The following is a 19066-nucleotide window of genomic DNA, read 5'->3' on the forward strand; positions in this document are numbered from 1 at the left end:
CTATGCTATGCCAGGCACTGGATAATATGTAACATCAGCTTTGATTTATCATCCCACTTTGCTACAAATAATTCTAAAGATGTATTTGTGAGATAAACCGAACACCGTATTTCCATAAATGGCATGTTTTAAAGTCCAGGTAAATAAGAGAAGAAAATAATATTTTTATATTAATTTTACTCATCAAATAAAGATGCTCAATAGGTCTTTAACATAAATACACATATGCTTATAGCAGTATGAAAAAATTCAATTGGAAAATTTAAATTAGGCACATTTCTAATTTAATGCCTTATTATCTTTGCCATAGCATGTGCATACAGTTATCTAATAAGTAAAATATGTAGAACAAGGAAGAAGAGCCCTGCCCTAAGGGAATTTATAATATATTCTAATGTATTCTAATGGTGTGTGAAATATACATCTAAAGTCAGAATTTGTCAAAATTTTGTAACTGGTAGATGCTGATAACTATGTTCAAGTATGCATCTAAAATATTCCTGCCATAGGAAAAAAACATGTCTTTATTCATTGATGCTCATATACTGTATTTAAAAGCTTCCTTATGTACTGCTAGAAAAATAATTAATAGACCTCTACCTAGAAATATTTTGAGAAAATAATGTGGGGCAGCCCTGTTGAGTTTATTTACTATATTGTGGGGTTTTTTTTCTTCCTGAGGTATCATTAGACATGCAGGTGGTAAATTTACTTAAAGTATTTATTTTTGAAGCTGTATGTTTTCTTTTTTGGAAAGATATAGTTTATGAGGTAAATTTAAGTTTCATTCACCAAATTGTGTGATGAAAATGACACTGCCCTAGTCATCAAGGGGCCTGAGTTCTGGTCTTGGCTCTACCTGAGTTTAGGTGAACACGACCTCTCTCAGCCTCTAAGACTGTCCTTTATGAAAGGGAGATGGTATCAGCATAAACCAATGGTGGTTCTACAATGGTGGCATTCCATTAGATCAAGTGTCTTTGGAGGCAGGCAGGTGCCGGGGAGGTTTAAGCGATATGGAACAGCAGGATCTAGAGTAAACTTGGAGAAAGATGGTCCCATCTAAATGCACTCAAATTCTAATAATGCTGTTCAGACCAGCAGACAAAGAGCCAAACAAAGCATAGCAGCAGCCCATGCATAGCCAGTTAACAAAATCTGCCCTGGATGATTGCTAAGGTAATTTCCAGTTCTAAAATGGCAGGCCTATGATGTTGAGCTTCCCCAAGAATTCTGACCTTTTCATGTACTGGCTCTTTCTACCCTAATATCCCAGGGGAACCCAGTAGCTTGGGCAGAAGCTGCACATAACTAGTTCCAGAAGATTCTTCAACTCCACAGCACTCAAAAACTTCATCTTTATACAGTTCCACCTTTATCCAAGAGCTGGAACACAATGTGAGAAGAACAGTATTTGTCACACGAAGACAGGAACACTGAAGTATTTAAGCTTTCTTTCTCCAACATAATTTTTTAAACTGCCAAAACATATTCTTTGTCATTCTCCAACATTTAAAGACACAATTTTTAGCTTGAAAGGCATGTGTTATTTGCCAATGACCTCGGAGAAAGTTAGTTTTATAAAACAGAATGACATACTGAGTTATTTTTCGCTTACCAACATCTTCTGGCTTTGGAGCTAGATTCCCAAATAGCTTAGTGGATCTGACCCAGTGTCAGATTACCCAAAGAGAGGCTAAGAAATGTGCTTGGGCAGCAGCAAAGCAGGAACACTAATACATTTTTTTTTTTGAAAGAAGCTGTTATTTGATGTTTCCAAAAGCGAAAAACAAAACAAAACAAAACAAAAAACGATGTACTCTTTGGTGAAAAAAATCAGAATGTCGTTGATTTCTTACATCACTTTGTAGTTTGATATTGCTTATATTTTGAGTACCTTTAGGTAGGGGATAAAGAGGTGGGCATTCCTTCTACGGCTCAACATGGTTTCTATAAGTCTTAACCTGGTCATGATCTGATCATTTCGGTGGAGGGAGAAGTCAAATAAGTAAATGAGGGTCTTAAAAAAAAAAAATCTCAATCAAGGAACGTGGGGTTTCTAAGCAAAGAAAAATTGGACTTAAACTACATATGCTTTTCTATAGCATTCGTAGTAAAAGAGTGTGAACTTTTTTCTTTTTAAGAGCTAGGGATTAGAACATTGGATGGTTTACCGAGCAGATAAAAGATTCACCATGGAATTCATGCATTTTCCATACAGATACAGTTTGCTTTGGGTTTAAAACTTGGAATACAAATGCAATGATCTGATGTAGACAAATAAATAGTTTTAGTTACACCATGGACTGCCTTGATATAGACTGGGTATCTTACTTAGAGAATTTATTTGTGTACCCTTGACCCCACTGAAGAGTATCAAACCCCTCAGGGATCTCCCCTCTCTCAATAAAATTAGTACTTTGTGGTCAACTATGAAAATGCTTTTGGGGGATCCCTGGATGGCGCAGTGGTTTGGCGCCTGCCTTTGGCCCAGGGCACGATCCTGGAGACCTGGGATCGAATCCCACGTTGGGCTCCCGGTGCATGGGGCCTGCTTCTCCCTCTGCCTGTGTCTCTACCTCTCTCTCTCTCTCTCTGTAACTATCATAAATAAATAAAAATTTTAAAAAAAGAAAATGCTTTTGTAAAAATGGTATTTGATAGATCTAACAATCAGAAGGACAGAAAGAAAAAAAAAAAAAGAGATGATCTCAGGGCTCCTGTAAATACCCAAAGATAGAAAAACATTCATAAATCTCCATCAGGCAGCCTCTAAGTTCTCTCATGAAGAAAAAAAAAGATCCATCTAAGGGAAAATAGCCAGACTTGGATCTTTTTTGAGAAAGTAGCTGAAGATCAGGTGTTTTGAGGTGAAACAAAACAAAACAAAACAAAACAGAAACAAGATAAAATGAACCATGGGGCTTAAAGGATATGAATAGGCTCATGTACTTTTAGAAATGAGTCCTTTACAAATCAAGCAGTATAAGACCATGAGAGGCTCCTCAGCACAGATACTATTCCAACCACAATATGGAAAAATACTAAAGGATTTTATATCTATAACTTATGTATTAGATAATTATAATAATAAGAAAACAGTAACTAATATCGAAGTATGACACATCATTTATATTTCAGTTGTACTCACAGCCATAAAGACCGTACAGCTTATGAGTGGTAGAGCCAAGATTTGAACCCAGACACAGACTTTCTGACATAAGGACCAGTGCACTTAAACTCTGTGCTTCTTTAAAGAGTTGTGGGGGGACAGGGTAACTGGGTGATGGGCTTTTAGGAGGGCTTTAAGGAGGGCACGTCATGGGATGAGCACTGGGTGTTATATGCAACTGATGAAGTTCTGAAAACTCTATCTGGGGGCGCCTGGGTGGCTCAGGAGGTTAAGGATTTGCCTTTGGCTGAGGACATGATCTCAGAGTCCCGGGAGAGAGCCCTAACTAGGACCTCTTGCTCAGCAGAGAGCCTGCTTCTCTCTCTGCCCTTCCCTCCTGCTCTGCTCTCTCTCTCTCTCTCATAAATAAATAAAATCTATAAAAAAAAAGAAAAAGAAAAAAAACTACATCTGAAACTAATGATGTACTATAGGTTGGCTAACTGAATTTCAATTAAAAATAAAAGCGCTGAGTCAGACCTTGCTCTCAGCGGGAACAGAACTGGTATTTTGTAGCTCCCCTTGGCTCCCATTTCTCAGTACTTTGTTCTCTTTTTTTTTTTTTTTTTTTTTTTTTTGGTTTTCCATTTCTCTGCACTTTGGAAGCTGTGTAGGGAAGCACAAGAAAACACTTAGGTTCCTTTCAAGAGGATGATCTTCCCCGTGTCACAAGTCTGCAGCAAGGGCCACAGTTTAGCCCTCATTAGAGCACTGCTCATGTAACGGATGTGAGAGCACATGATGTTCCATTACACAGTGTGGTGGGAGGTTCTGAATTGCAAAAGCAACATGAAATTCTAAACTTAAGTCTCCTCTGTACATCAGTCATGCTGTGCCATCATCGTGTTACTCTTTCACTTTATGAATGAAAATCTTTGTTGCTAAATCCTCCAATTCTGTCTCTTTTTTTCCCCCCTCAAGTAAAGTACTGCTCACTCTCCTAAAAGTGCTGTGAGGCTTCAAAGCCATCCTTCATCAGCAGAAGACCGAAGAAACAACGAGAAATGTTGCTAATCTATTAATGGAAAGGGCTAGAATGCAGCACTAAATCCACACTGATTAAACGTGTGTGGAAACTGTGGCTTAGAAAATCTGTTTTGCAGGATGACATCTTAAAATGAAATTAAAATGCAAAACTTAAAAAGAAAAAGTGTGTGGAAACTGTAAATATATCTGAACAGGATCTAAAAAGGAATGCAGAAACAAGGTGGCGGGATGGTGCATGATTTCCTTTTTTGATTTTTTTAATTGTTGTTGGAAATGGTATTTGGACTCTAGTGAAAATGTGAACCCGGAAACCCTGCCCTTGCCTCAGTTTGCCTTCTGTCATCTGTTGTTCACCTGTTGATTGTGCACCAAGCAAGTTTTCTGAGTTCAAACATCAGTTGCCTCTTGGCTCCTCATTCTCCCTGTGGGAGTCCACGCACTGGCCTCCACCCTTCCATAACCTTGTGATTAGGGAAATGGCCTTTGTCCTGAGCTCTTGAGCTCTGCAACCATGTAACCAGGGTCCTGAGGGACAACACATCCCAACCATCCCATGAGTACCACAACTTCAAATGATGTCACCTCCCCCCCCACACACACACACATCTGTTTCTTTCCCTCCCTTCCACCTGCTGGTAAACCAAACTTCTCTCTTCCCCACTGCTCCAACCTGATACCATGTAGCCTTTCCTACCTAGATACAATGTCTTGTCTTTTTTCAGAATATCACCCTGAATTATCACTCATCCCTTTTCCCATCATCACTGTCACAATTGAAGTTACTCTTATGACATCACTGCAAAAGGTCCAACCTCACCTTAACTCTGTGCAAAGAAGCAAGAGAGATCATTTTAAAACAGAAGCTCCTCCTGCTGCTCTTTTCTGTAAAATCCCTGTAACAGTCCCCCATTACTCTGAGGATTCTGGTCAAACTGCTTGCTATGTTCTAGAAGGCCCTTTTTGACCTGGCCTGAGATTTCCTCCCTGTTGTCACCTCCCCTTCCTTACCAACCCCAACAACCATCATCAGTGCCTAGAGTCTTCCAATCATACTCTGCTCTTTGCACAACATGGCGACTCCTCCCTCCTCCACCACTGACACCACTTTCCCCTGACCAATCCCTGTGTCAGTCCTTCGAGGACCTTCCAGCCTTCTCAGGCTGACTTGGATGTACCTCAGGTGATCTTGATGACCCTGGGTCTACCCTTATTCTATCACTTTACCATACTCTAATTCTTGCTCATGGCCTGCATTCTCTCACTGGACTTCAGACTCCTTGAGGGTTGGGACTATGTCTTAGCATCGCATATCCTCAGCACAATCCTTCATATGATTTATTACAGCATAAATAAATGGAGAATGACTAAACATGAAGAAAAGTCAAGGTCTCTTCAAACATGTTAGCACAGACAATATTTACATATACTTTTATTATATATGCTTAGCTGTTGATTAATGTAGAACCCCCTTCAAATATGTTGGTAGGAAGGCCTCTATATAGCATTTAGAAGGAACATTTCATGACTTCCAAAAAATATTAAGAGGTGGGGGGACAAATTCTCCAAATCCCACTAAAGTTAAAGGAGAAAGTGGTGGTGGTCACAGTAGCTGTTGAAAGATGAGAGGCACTTCTGGGATTATGACCAGGTGGGCAGTGAGGAACCGCAAGTGTTCACTACACATGGGCAGAGCATGTACTATGGAGACAAATCCAGAGCTAAGAGGTTACAAGATAAAAGAGGGTACTTCGAGGCATTTTTAACCGTAGGCTTCTCTCCACACCCAGGCATCTCTGAACCTCTTGAAGTACATCTATCATTGTTTTGGATTTATCCTCCTCTCTTCCCAGCCAGGTACTACTGGCATGATCTATGGTGAGGGGCATAATTCACCAGTGTAGCTTGCCCATACACACTGTAATCAGCAGTGACGTATTTGGTGACAGTTCTGTATAAAAGATGACTAACATAAATAAAACGCATTGTATATTATGGGGTAATAGAATATAAAGCACCACGGATATACTCTTCTAGCAGAGAGGATCCAGGATTTAAGTCCGTGAGAGATGGCATTCTGAGGGACAGCTAAAAGTCAGCCTGGCAGCTGATCCTATTACCCAATGGTATCCCGGCAGTCTAGCTATCAGCCAGCTCAACATGAAGACCTTCTCAACAAGAGCTAATGAGGAGTTTAAACAAATATTTATGACCTCAAATCAAGCATCCAGTGTTATTTTAGTCTTCATTCTACTTGTTTGTCACAGAGGCTTTTCTTTTTAATATGTTGCAGACCACTGAAAACAACTGATAAGAATCACCAAGGTATTGGGTAAAGGACAACAGTGGAGTTAAATCTGAGTCTGAATTCTGACTCCAATGCTGAATAATTATATTACTATTGGATAATCATGAAGACTCAGTTTCTTCATCTTTAAAGTGGAGGTCTTGTTTTATTTATTTCTATAGTCCCAACATTGAACACAAGATAGTAGTACTGCTATAAATGATTCACATTCTCTCTCTCTCTCTCTCTCTCTCTCTCTCTTTCTCTTTCACACACACACACACACACACACACACACACACACACACTTTTGGACATCTACTATTCTGAATGCCCAGACAGGAATGTTCCCAAAGATCTCTAATTGTGGACTGATACATGTACTCTCTATTCCATTATCACTCCCATGCTCACTTATGAATACAACCAGAGCTACTTATCAACAGTTGAACCTAGAGTTGCCTGCCGCCTTAAATTTAAATAGCAGTTGCCTTTACCTTCCTGGCACCTGTCACTGCACACTAATTATCAGAAGAACAACATTCAGGAACTAATATTAATAAGTATTTAGGAGACATTTTGGGTGTCTGGTCTCAGAACAATGGAAATTTTAAAATTGACCAGAGAAACTTGTTAGAGGTTGTCACAGGTTGATTCCTTGAGAAATAGATTCTGAGACATGTGTGCAAGAGGTCTGTTAGGAAGTACTCTCAAGAACTGAGTGGTGAGAGAAACAGAATGGGTAGACACAGGAGAAGGAGTATGTAGTGGATCCCACCAGGAGCTCTGGAGCCCACATAGTCCTTCAGAGCTGTCTCTATTTGAGACAAGGGAGCCAGGCTATGGTACCTCTGTACAGACTAAGTCATGAAGCCCTGCAAAAGGCAGCTTCCCTTGGCAGGGTCTAATTCCAAGCAAAGATTCAACTGTGAAGCATCACTTCTGGCAGATGTGAAAACGAATCTCTTGGTTCTGGAAGCAGATCTGGGCAGCACATCACAGCATCTCCTACAGAGGTGTGAGGCAGACCTCGACTATCAGATCTATCAATTCCTGGCAGTAGAACACCAGTCTCCCATTACTTTTCTTAGCCCACTTCAGAGCTCAATGGCCCTGGAGCAGTCCCTGACCAGGAAGTGCTCACCAGATCCCAACGGACTGCAGACATGCAGGACAGGCTAACTTGAGGCTGAAATGTATGGCACACCTATTGAAATTCTACTACTTGGATTGAAAATAATAGGTCTTCCTCTGCTTTGAGGCACACCTAGTTGGGATTATGTAACTTTAAAGAAGACACATCTGACTTCAATGTTCTGAGAAGAGGAAATAGCAAGAACAGAGGATCATTTCTCAAACCTGATAAACACTCTGGAGTCGGGAGAGACTAAACTCTGGAATGGACACCTGACTCTGGCAATGGATCCCTGGAGGCCCACAGTGAAGAAGCAATGTTAATCTGAACCATGGGTCTTCTCCTCAAGGTCATTCCACTCAACTAATACAACACTGAAACGGTGCCAGAATACAAGCCTGAACTGTGAAGACAATCCCTTCCTTAGTGGTTACTCACAGGTTGTATGTTTGTTATTATAAGGAGACTTAAACTTTTTGAACTATGTGCATGTATATGTAAACTACCAGGGCAATATGCTTATCCAGTCCACCTTCAAAAGATGTTCACTATCTTTTAAAAGTACTACACACACACACACAGACACACACACACACACATAAAGGCAACTGCTATTTAAATTTAATTTATTATATGTATATATATATATATATATACATATATATATAGTTACAATCTTACTTTTTGAACCATCATAGATTTAAAATTATTTTAACACATCTTTCTAACAATATAGTCACAAATGTTAAGGTAATTAGAAGTAGCTTTGAGGCCAGAAAAAGGGGAGGTAAGATTAATCCAAGCAGAAGTTGGAAGAACATAATAAAAGGTTAAGGTACAGTATTTTGGAAAGGACCTCAGCCAATTGGTTTCTCTCTCTGAGGCTCAGTATCTTCTCCTGCACAAAGGGCATAATAATGCATTGTTGGTTAATATTAAGGGTCAAACGACACATCGCATGTAAAGTGACTGTATGCACAGAATCATGTTAGTTTCTTCTGCTTCGTCATCTTCTATATAAACTCATGGACTAATTTTCTAAGAATATGAGTCTTTAAAAAAAAGGCACATGATGTTTCCATAGCTCAGATCTACAGGAAAAAAAAAAGTGCATCAAGAGGGCAAGTGCAAAGAAATTGTGACTCATGCACCGTAGCCTGTGATTAAACCTTAATACAACTTGACAGTTTTAATTTTTACATAAATACCACCAGGGCCTATCATTCACATTATGGATTTCAAGCTTAACAAATGTAATTTAAAAACAACAAAGCTGCTTTTAAAGGAGTACTGTCAAAGCGCTGACATTTTCAAAATTGAAAATGCTCTGTGTATAAGACTTGAAATAGAAAACCCACCAATTTTTCTCTTTACCTGACAGAAGTTATCAGGATGGACCCTGAGAATGCCTGTACATTTTTTAAGTTGAGTTATTGATAGGTTAGGACAATTTCTCATGGAATCATATATATTTAGATAGAGAACAAGAGCTAGTAATTGCTGAAATTTGCTTAACACTGAGACAGGCGCCATGCATAAATTATCTCTTTAATTGACACAGAAATTCTACGAGTCCATTACTATTTACCTTCATTTTACCAACCCCCCCAAAAAAACCCAAAGCACAAGAGTAAGAGGGAAAGCTGGAGGCTCTGTGCCACTGATTCGAAATCTCCTCTAATATATATTATCTGCATCATATAGCAAACCACACAGTGGGAATAAGGCTTACAGAGGTCCTCAGAGAAATTCCAAAGTCCCACAGCTAGACAGTGACAAGAAGAATACAGGAACTCAGTTCCTACACCCACGTTCTTTTTCATATACTTTTTATGTCCTTTCTGGACCGTGGTTCTCACACACGAGAGTAGTGTGTATGCAGCAAAACAAAAACTATATGTTCAAGATACAAAACTAAGTATCGTCCCTCTACTGCACCTCACTGATCTGTCAACAAGATATGTGGGTGCCCTATCTTTCTACTTCAGCATTAAATTCAACTAGTAAATATCAAAACAAATAATTTTGTTATGCCCCTAAAACACCTATGTGATTTTTTTAACCAAATTAAAAATAATAAACAATATCTCTAGCTCATCGAAAGCAAATAAGAAATACACCTGGTTTGTGAGTAATAATTGCATAGATGAGGACAGTACGTTACTATTTTCACTTCTCTGCTATTTGCATAACACACTCATTCTTTCAGCAAATATTTACTGAGTACCTACTATGTGACAGACACTGCTCAGCAGTGGGAATGCATCCCTGAGTAGCATCCAAACAATCTCTTCCCTTCAATCTTTGCTGGAGAGGAAGACCAGAGAGAAATCAAGGTGAATTTTTTTAGTCTCTCTCTCTCTCTGTTTTCAGAACTGTAGTGAAAACAGTAGAAAACACCTACTATTTTTTTTTGCAAGCTCCTTGAAATAGCCTTCAAATTTTTCTTACTTCTCCATATCTAAGAATGGATTTTACCATGAGAAAATATGCAGAAGAGGTCCATCAACAAAGTCAGCCAACATTTATTTAATATCTTCTGCTTTCCAGATGCTAAACCAAATATAATGTCACAGTTCAAAAGAGCTTTTATATTTTAGTGAATTAATCAAAGCAAACAAAAAGTATAGTCAGCCAACATACATACCACCCCTGGTGCCCTAATGCAGGAAAGATCACCTTTGCACGTATCCCCCCTCGCCACTCTGTCTTCTTGTTTGGTTGCCTCGTAAAGCCAGGAATATAACCAGGTTAAGACAGAAATCGCATAGGAGAGTGGCAAGCCTAACCCTCTAGCTCATTTCCAGACAATTCCTGGGAATCGTTAATGTGCAAAGTAAGAGCCAGATTGGCCAGATTCATATTTATGTCCTGCACAGTAGTATACAGACATTCCGTGTGCAAATGCTGGTGATTTCAAGGTGACAAGCCTCTGATTGAAAAGTCTAGAGGTCGATAAGTCTCATTTGGGGTCACCTGGCCTTGCTGTCACCTCGGCTGACAAAGAGGAAATTTTTAGAAAATAAACCTTAATAAGCTTTAAACAGCTAGGCCTCCACTTTCAAAATAATTATGAGACACCATTTCTTCCAGCTTAAAAAAAAAAGAAATTGATTTCACATTTCTGTTATTTGCAAGTCTTGTGTGAGTAAACAGGTACAAACTGACTACAAAGACCTCAGTTTTCAAGCAAAACACAAGAGCACTTAAATATAATGGGGCTGGTAGATGCCTTTTAAATATACCCTTCACTTTTTTCTTTTTCTTTTTCTTTTCTTTTCTTTTTTTTTTTTTTTTTTTTTGGTCTGAGAGACAGATTTGCACTTGTTATAGAATGACTAAGTCACTCATAGCAGTGCCACTTGTGAGTAATGACACGATTGCTTCCCTCTTGGGGTGTTAAGTATTTTCTCTCTGTCTCTGTCTTTCCCTGTATATATTAATACCTAATTTTCAGGTTGGTTATCAAAATGCAGGCAAACATTTTCTGCTATTGCACAGGAAGATAGAGGACATTTTAGAAACTCCAGAGCAGTTCAAGCCTCAATGAGGTTCTAACTTATTGATTTATGTGAATCAATACGCATTTTTGCAAACTATCTTTTAGCATTCTCTCCCCCCCTCACTCTTTTTTTTTTAAGTTAGCACTTAGCAGCAGAATTAGGTCATTTTCATTAGAAAGAGTTCTAATTAACTAGTTCTTTATTTAAAAGAATACAAGTTCTCCTCTCAAGATTCTATAACATTTTGTCAATAGTTCAGAACAGGGCTAATGATCATCATTAATGAAAGCCCAGAGTGAGTGTGAGATCTTCATTTCATTCCCTTTATCAAAGCATGAGATCCCAGACAAATACAGCTTTACAGTAATCATTTTCTACCTCACAAATAAATAAAACAGGCATGCCAGAGAAGGTGACAGAATGTGTGTGGTTGAAAATAAAAAATACCCTTGCCAATTTTAACAGGTATTCAATCTTCTGAACCAATGAGAAATTTGGAGAAATATTTTCTCCTTCTTTGTTTCTCTTCCTCCTTTAAAAAAAAAAAATTCTACTCAGATGTCCCATGTTCATTATAAATATTCTCTTATGTAGATATCAGAAAGACAGAATGAGAAGGAATGAAATAACTCCAATCTTGCATTTTTCTTTAGAGGATAGATTAGAATTTCATGGTGGGGGTGGGGACCTGGGGTGTCCGGGAGTTGGGGGATGGGCTTGGGTAGTTTGAAAATGCTTTTCTGGGATCCCTGGGTGGCTCAGCGGTTTGGCGTCTGCCTTCAGCCCAGGGTGTGATCCAGCCCAGGGTGTGATCCAGCCCAGGTGTGATCCTTCAGCCCAGGCTGTGATCCAGGATCGAGTCCCAGGTCGAGCTCCCTGCATGGAGCCTGCTTCTCCCTCTGCCTGTGTCTCTGACCCTTTCTCTCTTTGTATCTCTCATGAATAAATAAATAAAATCTTTTTTCTTAAAAATAAAATGCTTTTCAGGTGATTCTGATATATCTTTTGATTGAGGACTTAGACTTTATTTCCTTGGGTGCCTGATTATGTGTATCAATCACATTATGAATGGCTCCAATCTCTATTCTCTTAGAACAATACATTTACTAGGAGATACCCTCTGCACAGTGGGTCTGAGGAATGGGGCTAATTGTAACTATTCTGTATGTGTGTGTGGAGGGGCAGAAATGTTCATAAAAGTTATGTTATTTTATTAGCTGCACATGTACTAATATTAATGTACTTAACCATAGCACAATCTGCCTTACAACATCTAGCTCCTTCAGATTTATCTTTTACAGGCCCAACATTTTCATCATTAATCTTTAATAAAAATTTAAAATAATTTATTTTGCCTCCTAGGAAATCCTATTTCCTGGTCTTCTTTTAGTTTTTGTTATACATCTATAAATGCATCTACTCCTACAAGACTAGTTGCTTATGCATTCATAGTTTCCCAACCAAAGTTAATCTATTCCTTCTTTTTAAATTTTATTTATTTATCTATCTATCTATCTATTTATTTGAGAAAGAGAGTGAATGAGAGACAGAGAGAGAGTACAAGCCTGGGGGGGGGCGGAGGGGAGGGAGATAGAGAGGGAGAAGCCGACCCCCAGCAGAGCAGAGAGCCTGATGCGGGACTCATCCAAGGATGCATCCCAAGATCAATCCCAGGACTCTGAGATCATGATGTGAGCCGAAGGCAGACACTTAATTGACTGAGCCACCCCAGCACTCTAATGTATCCCCTCCTCAATTTCTCACAAATTCCTAATGGGATTCAAATCCTCCTATGTCCCTTGCCACTGTCTGGACAATACTGTGGTGACATCTAGGGGGATAAAAGTGCATTTGGGACCTCCCAAAACTATGTTCCCATGGGACGCCTGCCTGACCTTTTGCCCTGACTCTCCCAATGTTTTCTAGACCACAGTCAGTCCAAAACATTTCCCACTACGGCTTTATAAAATCTCTTGCATCTTCTCTCAAAGAATGAGAATAAAAATATATTTGTTTTTAAAACTCCAAATCATATTATATTGCATTCTTCTGGAATACTGAACATTTCTGCCATAATCCCGGGTACCATTTCCTTGGTTTGTACCAAGCCTTTTGCTTTTGTTTCTTGATCTCTTAGTTAATGTGGTTCTTCCTGAGCTAATTACAATTTTGTTAGATTAAGCAGGGCCTGAAAGGCAGTACTCCTTTATCTAATACACTAGCTAAAAGTTCCTGTCATCCCATCATACTCCTCCGACAGCTCCTTTTTCATAATTTACATAATTTCATAATTTATGTTTCTCTCTCTCTCCAATGTTTACTGTTTTCCCAATGATTTAACACCTTTGCTCACTTTCCATTCCTTCCCATAACCCGTTTAAAATATCCATGATACTATAGTTCCTTGTAGTCAAGATTTTTCTCTTTTTAGCTAAGAATAACTTTGGCTTGAGATTAAAATAAGCTCCTTGCAGAGGCCTTCCTTCTATCCACAGGAGCTCCATATTTAAGTTGTACCTTAGGAATCATAACAAAAGAGACTCATACATACTTCATTTCTACCAACACAGGAACACACAAACACTTAGCTTACTTAGAGTTTATGTTAAAAAACTGTAATAAGGCACTAGATTCAAATTCTGAGGTTCAGTAGAAAAGAAAGTCCGTAAAACAATACTGTTATTCCAGACAACCTGTAAACAAAGATGTACTAATGAATTTCTCTGTGGTTTAATTTCCTTATCTTCAATATAGCGAAGAAATTATAAAACAGATGATTCTATCAATGTGTTACTGAGCACGCTCCATTTCTAAAAGCCAACTACTTGGCTTTCTTCCTTCATCCTCCCTGTCATCCCCAACTCCCAACAAAAAGCTTACCAGTTGGTTAGTCTGTGTGTTATTCGTTCATGGAAATGCTAGTATTATTTAACAATAAAAATAAAAATCGCACTCAAGCGAGCACTGAATTATTCATGCACTCTGATTTTACATAATTTGGCCATCCTTCTTTTTATTGCTATTTCAGTTTCTATCACTAAACAATTCTCCACTAGGTCCACCCTGGGTTCCTGTGAACAAGGAGATAACACTTGCAAAGTGTTCCCTCGGAGACGATGTTCTGAGCTGATGTCCAAACATTTGCAGCCAAAGCCTAAACTACGAAAACCAGCAAGGAATACCTTCAGCGCCCGGAATAACAAGGAGAGTATTAACAATACTTTTTTGTAAAAAAGAAATCAAATTTCTTTAGAATTTAAAAATCTGTAATGACACAAAAGCTAGCAAAATTGAACCATCACAGGAAGAGACTTTTAAGACTTACATTGTCACCCTATATTTTCATTATAAGTGCACAGACCCAAGACATCATTTAAAACACAATTAAGGCACTTAAAAGTGGTTTTGACATTAAAAGTTACTAATGGGCAATGTCAGACTCTCTGTTCAGTAAGTAGCAAGAGGAAGGGGAAGGGGCATAACTGAGCAGGTGGGTGTTGAGAGGGTAGGTGTAGAAAGAAGAATGCACTTTGCACTATCAGCAAAATGTCAAGAGCTGGCGAGGTGAGTCATTACGGTGGCCAATATTCTAGATGTCACCGTGGTAGGGTACAGTGGTGCAGGCCCCTATCTCATGCAGCAGGCCACCTGAACTTCATTGGAATTTTGCTCAGAGTCAGAGGGGGAAGAGCTAGTTTCGGTGGCAATACCGAATCAGAGCTGGAGAAAGCAAAGAATGCGAAGCAGTACAAACCAAACAACTCAAAAATGCCTTCTCCAGCAAGAGGAGGGTCTCCTTTTTTTTTAAACACTGTTTATTGTTTTGCTCATTTCCAAAATATGGTTTTAACAAGTCATTAATGTAACCGACTGGAAGTGTAAACTAAACCTTTGGGGTGGCATTCAAATGTTCAGTGTTAAGTGTGGGAAAGGAAAAAAAAAAAACACAGATGGAAAATACTGTAATGAACTGACATGTTCTATTTAAAAACTGTTTGTCAGCCGTAGTTAAGTTGACACTGTCAGCATGGCAACAAATCATAACATTTTGCATGTTTTGCTGCATGCTTGAAGCAGTGATAGCACATAGCACGCCTAGATCATAGTGGTGGGAGTTTAGGAACGGTACAATCAATGGAATGGAACAGAACATGTCAGATCTGCTACTCCCGAAAGGTCAGCCACTGGGGAAGTGCACAATGTCTGGTGTGCTATTTCTTTGTGTCTATAAAAGAAAACTGCTGTTCAGACTTTTAAAAATGGGATGTGAGTGGCCCAGGAGGACTAAGGGGATCCCCTCCTCTGCAGGCTTTAATTGTGGCAATTCACGGAGAGATTCATGCACTGCAAGCATGGTGTCCTCCACCAGAATTCCCTCCATTGCGGCTTTCCCATAATAATAATATTTATTATGCAATAATAAATAACACAAACTTGAGCCAGATTTGGAAGTCTGAGATCTGCATTCCTGGTCTGTGACAGACAAGGCTTGTGCTCTTCCCTGGTTCCTGGACCCAAAGCCAGCATGCAATTCCCAGTCTAGCACCTGGTAGACCACATGACTAAGCTCTTGCCAATGAATTCTGAGCAAAAGTGCAGTTTCTACCTCACTTGTGAGAAAATATCTGCACCTGGATTTTTCTCTTTTCCCCTTTCCTTGGCCAGAACAACCAAGGCCACTAAAACCTTGGAGACTGTGTATTGCCTGAGCTCCTCAACACTTCTGAGGGGCAGAGCCACCTGTCAACCTAGAGCCTTCACTGTAGTCTTTCACAGGAGAGAGGAATAAACATTTCTATTCTTTGTTCCACGCTATTTTGGAGAATGTCCGTTACAGAAATACATTACTCCAGACTCACTGAGGTCCTGACTCCAACATTTGGTTATAGATACTTTGGAAAGTCACTCAAACTCTTTTGAGCCTGTTCTCCACGTGTAAAGTGAACAAGATCATATTTGCCTTATTTTATCAAGTGGAATATGGATGTAAGTCACCCTATAAAATGCTGTTTGACAAAAATAAAATATAAACCGATATAAGGACTCAAAGGAAAGAACCATTCCTTCCAGAGAAGATGGAGTGATTAGAAAAGATAAAAGAGAAGATCTTGAGATGAATCTTAGTAACGTTTTGATAGGATTTTAACTTGCACAGAAGATATACAAGGATGGAAAAAAAGCATGGTGTAGGGGCAGCCTGGGTGGCTCAGTGGTTTAGCACTACCTTCAGTCCAGGGCCTGATCCTGAAGACCCGGGATCGAGTCCCACATCAGGCTCCCTGCGTGGTGCCTGCTTCTCCCTCTGCCTGTGTCTCTGCCTCTCTCTCTCTCTCTCTCATGAATAAATAATTAAATAAAATCTTAAAAAAAACAAAGCAATGGTGTAAAATTAAAAATAGTGCATCTTTCAAAGGATAGTAGAAGACACTTTGAAATAGAGGGATCTAATAGAAGGATAATGGGGAAATTAGGCTGGAAAATAAATTTGGGGGCCAGATTATAGAAGGTAAGAGAGATGAACACTAGGATAATGAACTCTGATTAGTCTTTAGAAGTAGTGGGAGTAATTTTGTCCTCCTTACCCATGGGTGGCTGAGGACAGTTATTTGCTTGAGACAACTGTGATCTTAATGGAAAGGCCAAGAGAATCAGAGATGCCAGTTCAGAATCTCAATGCTGCAGAGCCGTTGAACAAACCTGGAAGTCCCTATCTCTAAGCTTCCCATAGTATGGAATAATTCAATGCTTATTTTTAAACCAACATTGATTGGCATTTCAGCTACTTGCAGCTGAAAGCATTCTTAAAGAGGAAGCAGCATAAATGGTTAACTTAGTATTACAGAGAACAGCGTAACGGCGAATAATTTGATCTTTGAAAAGGTAACTTATAAAACCATCACTTTAATTTCTCAGACATGTGCCCTTGTGATCAATACACTGGAGCCATAGATCCAGAGAAAGACATTCTAAGATGTATTTATAAGAGCAGGGCAACCCCTGTGGTGCAGCGGTTTAGCGCTGCCTGCAGCCTGGGGTGTGATCCTGGAGGCCCAGGATCGAGTCCCACGTCAGGCTCCCTGCATGGAGCCTGCTTCTCCCTCTGCCTGTGTCTCTGCCTCTGTGTGTGTGTGTATGTCTCTATGAATAAATAAATAAATAAAAATCTTTAAAAAACAATTTAAAAAAGAGCAATCTAGAAATTCACTTTTTATAAAGAAACTTTTTGTTATGGATGATTTGTAAACTTGTACTTATTTTACAAGCAAATCAGTTTTAGGATACTATTGGTACATAAAAATTACACATATTCAAAAGATAGTCAGACAAAGAAGTCTTTGATAAAACTTTAGAGTTAGAAGAACCCTGATAAATCAGCTAGGTGTTCTACATAGCTTTACAGAGGAGGAAATTTAGGCCTAGGTACTCTATTACACACCTTGCTAAAACGCATGACCAAGAACCCAGCCCTTGCTTTTTTTTTTTTTTCCCCAATCAAAAAAAAAAAAAACAAATTGGGGGATCCCTGAGTGGCTCAGCAGTTTGGCACCTGCCTTCAGCCCAGGGCCTGATCCTGGAGTCCTGGGATCGAGTCCCACATCGGGCTCCCTGCATGGAGTCTGCTTCTCTCTCTGCCTGTGTCTCTGCCTCTGTGTGTGTGTGTGTGTGTGTGTCTCATGAATAAATAAATAAAATCTTAAAAAAAAATCACAGTTAGTGCCATTGCTGTCAACTAGATTTTCTTTTCTGTTCCGAGTATAAGAAACACATGAAAAATTTAAAGCTCAAAACTCAAGTTTTCCTGGCATTGCTATAAACGGTGCACCTTACCAGCAGCATATATATCTAAATATCAAATTTAAAATGGAATTATTTTAATAATATTAGACCAAAAGGACCCACCGAGGCACATGCACAAGGACAAGTAGTATGTGTTGCCAGTGTTATTTATTATGTCTGTGACATCCATGCATGATTTGCTAAATATCTCATTTCATATTATGTCCTATATCTGGCCATTTCCCTAGATCTAGTCCTAAATTAAGCAAGGATCGGAAGTGAGTCTGAACATAAGTATAGTACTAGAAAGTAATACCGATGTAATTTCTTCTTCTCCCTCTAGCTATTACTCTCTATATATTCCCAAGGTTTTTGCCAGGTTAAAGCAGGGGAAGGCCAGGGGAAAAGAAGCTGCCTCAGATATATATAGCCCTCAATCATGCCTCAAAAACAAACATACAGAAGCAAGGGGAGGTAAAAATTGGACCTGCTTAGGTATCTCTTAACATATTTGAAGTAAAGTTGTGATAGAGCAACAAGAAAAATGCATAGAGGACTTTGCTGTATTTTCTCAGATTGAATAAATGCTATTTAGTAAACTTCTTTGTGTAAAATAATTCTATCATTAAGAAGAGCACTAAGCAGTAGAACATGATGCTTCAGTCCAAATAAGAAATAATTTTGTTATTTCACTGACAAAATTTTTTCTTAGATATTCTTACAACAAACACTGCATCATTTTGATAAATAGAGTGGTACACAAAGAAAAACCTGCTTAGCTGTGGTTAATTTTGATTCCACACTGTAAGAGCCATAGCGCGGACTCATTCAAATACAGTCTATCCCCTTTTAAATGCTGCTCCCATTTCAATTTTCATAAAGCGCCATGATCGCTTAGTGAAAGAGAATCACTCTTCATCTGCTGCTGATAGGAATATGATCAGTAATCTTCAATCTCTTTCTTTGCAAAATCAGGATCATGTCTGACACTCAGAATTTCTATACAGCAGATTTCCTAGGCTGATACTGGAGGTCACTGTCCCTTTGGCTGGCCCATATCTATCCTCCATGTCTGCCACCCCATCTCTAAATTTTACTGCCCTTTTCTTCCCAGGGTGCTGGCTGACATCACTAGATCTTTTTGATCATGCTTCTTCATTGCTAATCTTGGAAACTGAGCAGGTCAGTATTTGGATGGAAGACTGTGG

The 19066-nt window shown here is 39.1% G+C and overlaps 1 protein-coding gene across 27 annotated transcripts in view; it reads right to left on the reverse strand.

Moving 5' to 3' along the window:
* Positions 1-19066, reverse strand: part of ESRRG (estrogen related receptor gamma) — a 615477-nt gene that overhangs the window by 266434 nt on the left and 329977 nt on the right. The window contains exon 1 of one of the 27 annotated variants that reach the window (XM_038586152.1): positions 10258-10407. The exons of the other annotated variants lie outside the window; for them this stretch is intronic. The gene's annotated coding sequence lies outside the window, so the exon portion shown is untranslated. Of the gene's footprint in view, positions 1-10257; positions 10408-19066 lie in introns of those variants that run through there. 27 annotated transcript variants of the gene reach the window in all.

The sequence above is a fragment of the Canis lupus genome, chromosome 38 (assembly GCF_011100685.1).
Source record: "Canis lupus familiaris isolate Mischka breed German Shepherd chromosome 38, alternate assembly UU_Cfam_GSD_1.0, whole genome shotgun sequence".
NCBI classification, from domain to species: domain Eukaryota; kingdom Metazoa; phylum Chordata; class Mammalia; order Carnivora; family Canidae; genus Canis; species Canis lupus.